This window comes from Sardina pilchardus, chromosome 4 (assembly GCF_963854185.1).
Source record: "Sardina pilchardus chromosome 4, fSarPil1.1, whole genome shotgun sequence".
Lineage (NCBI taxonomy): Eukaryota > Metazoa > Chordata > Actinopteri > Clupeiformes > Clupeidae > Sardina > Sardina pilchardus.
In genome coordinates, this window is record NC_084997.1 from 17,847,234 (window position 1) to 17,854,914 (window position 7,681).

Genomic DNA, 7,681 nt, shown 5'->3' on the forward strand with positions numbered 1-7,681 from the left:
CCATAATGTTTTGTTTTTTAGATGGCTACTTTACATAAAAATAGGAGAGGCTTATCTAATTTCAATTCTTTTTTCTGTGTCCCAGTGTCATAAGAATTTGCGCAAAATAGCTATAAGCCCAACATTCCTCGACAAGAAAGACAGAAGATTAATGAACATGGAGCCTATGCTTTTTATTGTTTCAAATCATGTCAAAGGCTATTTCGTGAATACTGTGTCATTAGCTACTGACAAGAACATTGCCATGACATTTCCAACAGGGTAGGCCTACTGATTTTCTTTTCGCTTAAAATGCAGACTGAACTCGACTCGGTTTACGGTCATGCTAAAAAAATATATAAGCCTATTAAACGAGGCTGAATGCATCAGCAAACCGCACTACAAAACTATTTCTCATTACAGTGACTCGTTGCTGATTCGTGTAAAGTATTAGACTGTTGTGCCATTCTATCTTAAAACGTAGGATACTGTTTAAACTAACTTTCCATTACTGAGCTACCAACGGCTACACTCAATGCTTGAGGGAAAGACTCATATTGACGCTTGCCTGTGATGATATTACAAGTCCTAAAATGATTCATCCAAGCTGCACAAACAAACTTTATTGTAAATTAATTCATTTTTTGAAATTCTCCCATTAATATAAACCACAATTTTGATTATTTGCTGTTTTACATTGACTTGAAAAATAGATAGGCTAGATTTTTTTTTTTTTTAAGTGAAAAAATTAGGGTGGGCCTGAGGAAAAGTGGACGGGCCTAGGACCGTCAGGCCCACCCATAACGCCGTGCCTGGGCTAGAAACATATCACCTCCGCAAATGAGGTTATGTTTTCATCGGGGTTTGTTAAGCAAGATGTTAAGCGGACGCGCGAGATGTTAAGCAGGATGCGCGAGGCGGAGTTTTGCGATCTCAGAGTGCTTTTGTTTTGATTACTTTGACATATTAACCAGAGGGGTTATGCTACAAAACGATAAATGGTCCTTTTCAATGGCACGTGTTCCTTCTACTTACGATTAGCTTCAGGGTATTCCTGATTGCAACAGTAGCATTAAACCTGGCTGAAGAATAAACACGTCTGCTTCGTTTTGGCCAATTCCTATCCATATCATGACGGTACAATTATTGTTAACTATTAATAATTACTTTTGGCAATAGGCTACTATCAAATTCTGAAATTATTTTTTATTTACCGGAAATAAAGGCTACGTTTAGGAAAACGTTTAGGTCCGAGGAGAAGTGAGAACATCAGTTGAGCAGCCGTGAGCCGCACGAGAGGAGGCAAAGAGCCGCATATGTGGCTCGCGAGCCGCATATGTGGCTCGCGAGCCGCGGGTTGGCCACCGCTGGCCTACTGTAATGGTGCTTTCTACGACACTGAAAAAAGTAATTGCTAACCCTTCTGGAAGGGTCAATTCGATTACTAAATAGATTATTATAAACACAAGAAAACAGTGCCATCATCGGTTTCAGCCTTTCGAAATAAAATACCTGCTGGTTCAACTTCGCAAATCAGACCACCCTTCAACTTCAGCTAACACCAGACACATAGCGGTAACGTTATACAAAGTCGAATATGAAGCACTTACCAAGCCAAGAAATCCCGATCTTTACTGTTTCCTACGTAACTTGTTGACTCTCCTAGCTTACGCTTAGCTAACTTGTTGGTGAGGAAAGTAATTTAACTTATCAGTAACCAAGTAACCTTTACTGTAAGGTTAGGTATGAGTGAGAATTAGTCTCAAAATCATATTGTGCTATATCATCAAGCCACACACTGATTGATTTCACATCTTGGTGAAAACCAGATGACATACATATGATATAGTAGGCTATATTACAGTGTTACAGTAGGCCTAAGCGTCCATTTACTTTCAATGTGTAGGCCTAGGCCCTACACAGGGAAAGGGTCTTGATACAAGTTTAGCATGTTACCGGACCGGCTGCTGGCAGAAGTTTGTTTCATGACTTGTTAGACTAAAACAATGATTATCAATGTTTCTGAAATGTATTAGTTGTATGAAAGACGAAGTAAGCTAAAACAGACAGGCACACAAACACATTTCAACAAACATTCAACATTACATACAGTAAGCTTATCGCTAACCCAGCTGTTGAAAACATTAATATCCATGAGCTTTAGACACCGGCGTGACATTCTACGCCTTCTGGTGAGATCAGGCTTCACGGCTTGGCGTAAAATGATACGCCACTTTTAAAAGCTATTTGGCGTGCCATTTTACGCATTTAAGGCACATCAAGATTTGGGCAGGCGTAAACCGTCCCAGCATTTTTGCCGGGCGTGAATAGACACGCCGTTTCCCTACACATTGAAAGTGAATGGACGAGAGCGTGGCATTATATGCCAAACGCACGAAATGTGTCAAATAACACGCCAAATGACTTAAGAAACCGGTGTGACATTCTACGCATTTTGGTGAGATCAGGCTGCAAGACCACCTGCACATGATGCATCGGGGCATGGACCTAGAAGAGCGAGCTCATTCGTTTTTTTCGATCACGGTGAGTGCGTAGAATTTATGCCGTTATCTTCCAACCGTAGGCTACACAACTTCAGCCACTTAAGTTAGCCCAGCCAGTCCGAGGTAATAGCTCATTAAATATATATTTTTTAATATTAAATGTATATATATAATTAAATTGTTATCTAGTAAGGCATTGTTATATGGTTTCACGTTACCACTCTGATGCAATTAAAGCCCACAATGCATACTATGACTGTGAAAAATGCACACATAACGTTGTTGTCGTAGCAGTGGTATAAGCGGGATAATTATTGAATTGATAATGATCTTCCAATTTACATTAGATTTTATTCACCTAGTTTGTCTTGGGGTTATGAGAAAGTTGATAGGGTAGTACTAAATGTAGATCAAATGAAACCCCTGATGAATGGGACACACATATAACTCAACTGAATGGGTGGCTAAGTAGGCTATGGTAAGTTATTGAGGAAGGTCCACAATTATCTATTGCTCAAAATGAACATGTTCCTTGTGAATTAAGCAGTTCTTTTCAAATGTTCAGATAGTAGGTTGTTTGTTTTTATATTTAGATTCCTATGAAAAGGCTCAAAGGAGGCTTGTGAAGTTCTGCAAAGGCAAAGGTTTGGAGTCGACACGGGGACAGTGTGCTGAAAAGAGTAGGCTATGTTTCCTTTGTTCTCCTAGCGTAGGCTACTGTGTTAGGCTTATTTGCAACTGGCGTTCACTGCACTTTTAACAATTTGATTACGCTTGATTTGTCTCAACAGACTATCGTCGAAATATGTAATTTGGGCCTACATCAGCCCCTCCATCTGCAGTCTCAGGAAGACCTCCAGTGCAGGCCTCAACAAGGAGGCTCCACACAGGTAAACAGCACAGATGAAAACATACAGTGGTCAAGACTTTGAAACATCGTGTACTGATTCTGTTTCCTACTTTCCTACTACATGCAGAGACAATGGAAAGACCCAAAAACTGATTCTGCAGTAATGGAGCAAAATGCCAGACCTTGCCAGCCATACCACCATTTCCATTATCAACACCTGCAGTGACTGTCCCAGATCCTAGACGATGATGGTACGTAGAACTATTCCAAATCTTTTACAATTGTTTACTTGTATTGGAGCTTTTAGTAATGAACTTGTTTTGTCTATAACAGGAATTAGAAACTCTTCAACTACTTCTACCAATTAGCCATAATATCTAATGTGCTTTGATTTACAACCACAATTCAAATAGTAATCATAAAAAGAACTTGGGACATTATGTAAAATGCTAAATAAAAACAGAATGTAATCATTTTCAGATCTTGTTAACCAACGTTGGCCCAACCATATCTATATAATACCCTGCCAACCTTCTGCCAACCTAAAATCAACTTGGCCAACGCTGGGCCAACGTTGACACAACCATATCTTCATAATACCCTGCCAACCTTCTGCCAATCAAAAACCAACCTATCCACCGTTGGGCCAAGGTTGGCCCACCGGACAAAACGTTGGCCCAACGTCAGCGCCCAACGTTGGGCCAACGTTGGCCCAACGTCAGCTTGCTACCTAGGTAGTGGAATGGAGTCATTTTCTTATTTGCACCCAAACCTGAAATGCGTGCTATCCAACACAGCGGGACCATCTTGGCAGGAGATGGCCTACCTAAGACCTAAATCTAACAAGTTAGGATTATTAAAACAATATTTGAGATGGGAGAGTGGTGCTAAAATTCCATAAACTTTATTCAGTGAACGGGTAAAGCCGTCCGTTTGTAAGCAAAATCAAGAAATACGATCTTTTAGTTTGTTTACCGTTACCTAGCAACCCCAACAAGTGAGTGAATAGTAGTATCCCACTTCAACACAACGGAGCGTAGTACAGCAGATAAGTGAGAGGGTTACTATGCCTGGGGTGTAAGGTTTGAACCTCAGTTAGAGTGTTGTGTTTTTTGCATGGCAAAGTACTGTACGAACGACGACTTCTTTTTTCTTAGATGACGTTACCTCGCGGCAAATAAGAGTTTGTGTTTTTTGAACCTGTCAAAGATTGACTGGTTTTATTTCAGTTATGAGTACAATATAGAAGTAGGCTTCAGTAGTTGTGAGTAGAAAGGTTTCTTGGTGTTTTGAGCCCCTAATGCTGCCTGGAAGGCGCTGGGGTTAGGCATGGGTTAAGGTTAGGGTTAAGGTTAGGAGTAGGAGTAGGAGTAAGTGCTTTTAAGTCAACAGTGGCAGCGCTGCCTGGAAGACAACTCAGAAAACAACTCTTTGAAGTAGCTTGCCTTTGATGAAGCTACCACATGACCACTCATTAGCCTGTATAATCACTTCCAAGTAACCCAGACATGGTAAAACAGCTAAAAACTGTTAAAAAAATAAATTAGGCCTAGCCTACTGTAGAGCTGGTAAATACACAGGCCTATTGACAGGGTACATGGATGTTAGATCGGGTGTAAATAGTATTGTTGATTATTACACCATTTACGCCCTGGTGCAAATAGTAATGTTGATTATTTTCACCCGGGTGTAAATAGTAATGTTCATTATTTCCACCCGGGTGCAAATAGTCTCTGCCAAAAAAAAAACAATAATAAGATTGCCCCGGTGAGTCTGTGCTTTTACTGCATGACTGGTCCACTCCCTTGAAGCAGCAGATTGTTATCTGAAGCACAGTGGAATTTGGCGTACCTTTTTTATTTTGTATCTGTTTCTTTCTTTCTCACTTATATTTCAAAGGGGCTCATGGCGGTGAGAATGTAAGACTGCACAAACAACTGAAATCCTCCTCCAATTATATCCATTTCTCCGTGGCTCTCTCAATCTCCGGGTGAAACATATGTTTTATCACTCGGGAGCCAGCGGCAGGGAGTGGGTTGTGATTGATTGTGCTTTCAGGCAGAGGGAGTTGAATGCTGAAGATGTCTAGGCTGAGCTATGCTCTGCTGTTACCTGTCCTTGTTCAAGCATAGGGAGTACGCCTACTGTAGCAGAGTTGACAGATTCTGCTCTAGCTCAAGACAGTTCACACAAAACCGAAAAAACTGAATTCTTAGCAACCTCGTGTTACATTAAACAGAGTAGCAGTGATTGTGGGGGGAAAGGTGAAAGGATATAGGCATCTGGACACAGTCTGAAAAGCAGCAGATGTGTACAGCAGTCACTGAAAAGACTTAACACTTTATGGGTGTGTAACTGGCAGAGTAATTGCCGTAGCAAGTTTGTCCTCCTGCACCCACCGTAGCTCCTTTCCCCTCAGTCACACCCTCCAGTTAGGAAGTGGATATGGTGCGATCCAGTTGTCCAAAGGGCTCTTCTTTCAAGTAGTACAGTCATTTCCTGTGTATTAGCCATATTGTGTATAAGCCGCAGGATCAATACCATATTACTGTAACTGCTCCTGTGTTTTAACCTCATCACTAAAGAATTTAGCAAAATCAATGTATAAGTCACGGCTAAATACCTCGGAAATTACAGTAAGATGAAGAAGTCTGACAAGAAGCGATCTAGCGCAGATGAAAGGACCCCTAGCTAAGTCATTTCACAACTCATGGGTTGTCACAGGCTGCAGTCAGCATGTACAAACAGAACGCACGTCTATCTAAAATTATATCTTGGTGTTACACGTGACAATGGCAAGGTGTGAAAGTCCCCCATCCTTGCTCACCTAGTAGCCTATCTACAGAAAAGTAATCACACTTGGGAATAAACAAAGGTCTCTGGAAAGTCTCTATTCTAACCATTCAATTATAAACCTAAGGATACACTACATACAAACTAAAGAAACAAGAGACACACATGGATCCAAAATCACAGGTGAAAATAAGAAATACATAGGCCTATGTGCATTTGCAGGAAGGATACTGATGCACAACTCTTTCACTAGTCAACCTCTTAGAAGCTCTTTACAGGAGAAGTCCCTTATGGCCTGGACACACCAAACCGATGGCTGTCGGACTGATCAGTCGGCTGCCGTCTCCGCGGGTCAGTCAAAAAAAGTGCCTCTGAACACAACGAAGCGATGCCGACACCGAGCGTACGTATTACGTTCTGCTTGTGTGCGAGGTGTGATACGTTACCCATAACCAAAGATCATAGAGTGCTACAGGCTTCAGTTACCAAGAAGGATTTGCCAATGGAATGAAATGGCACTATATTTAAAATACAGTTGCGCGAGCAGTCACACGACCAGTATGGTGAGACAAAATAAAACGTGGTGCATTTCTAAGCGGGTAAGAGGGATAACTATATTGTGTGGCGGAATAACACTTGGGAGCACTTAGACTCGGCGCAGTAATATCCTCACTCCAAATTGAAACTGAAAGTGCAAGAGTGAGGATATTACTGCGCTGAGTCGAAGTGAAACGTGAGAGGTACAGATGGTACGGGTTGAGAATGCTCCTTTCTTTCCCGCACATCGGGACTCCCGAAGCATCGGGACTTTAATTAAAACTGCAACCGCAAGGGGGCAACATAAGACCGCCTTATTAAAATGAAGGTTCGGCTCATACCGGAAAACACGGAAAAACCCGAAGACACCGCGCTGGTGACAAGCGGAGAAAAGAGACATCACGCTCGGCATGTCAGATTGCAGTTTCAGAGTTTTCGAATGTTTTACAGCGTACCTCACAGCTGGCTCTCTCACTCGACGTAGCCTATAACTCAGTCAGTCCAGCAGAGATGCCAGAGCAACGTTTTGGTCAATGGAGAGGGAGAGAAATGCTCCGCATATCCGTCTCATTTAATCCGTCTCATTTAATCATTAAAATGAAGGTGATGACTGGCGAAATTATAATCAAACGACGTTTCAATAAACCATTGTTGAAATTAATGAAAATGGTTTTAGAAGCCTTCAATTCAACCTGAAAGACTCGATATACCTTAGATTAATTCATTAATTCATTACGGTTACAAGACCGCATTTCCGTGAATAGGCTATTATTGTCAAGGCGAAGACGAAAGAGATGGACAAGATGGACATTTAGACTACATTTATGCTAGGAATACTTAGAAATGTGTAGGCCTATAGGCTATTTTAAAACGGAGGCATGTTCATTTTAACCGGCGACGCTGGGTAGCTTACCCAGCACTTTATCACAGATTTTGTCCCCACCACTTTTGACAACTGAAAATAAAATGTATTTTACAGACATATCTTTAATATGCCTACATGCCTATCATGTCACTT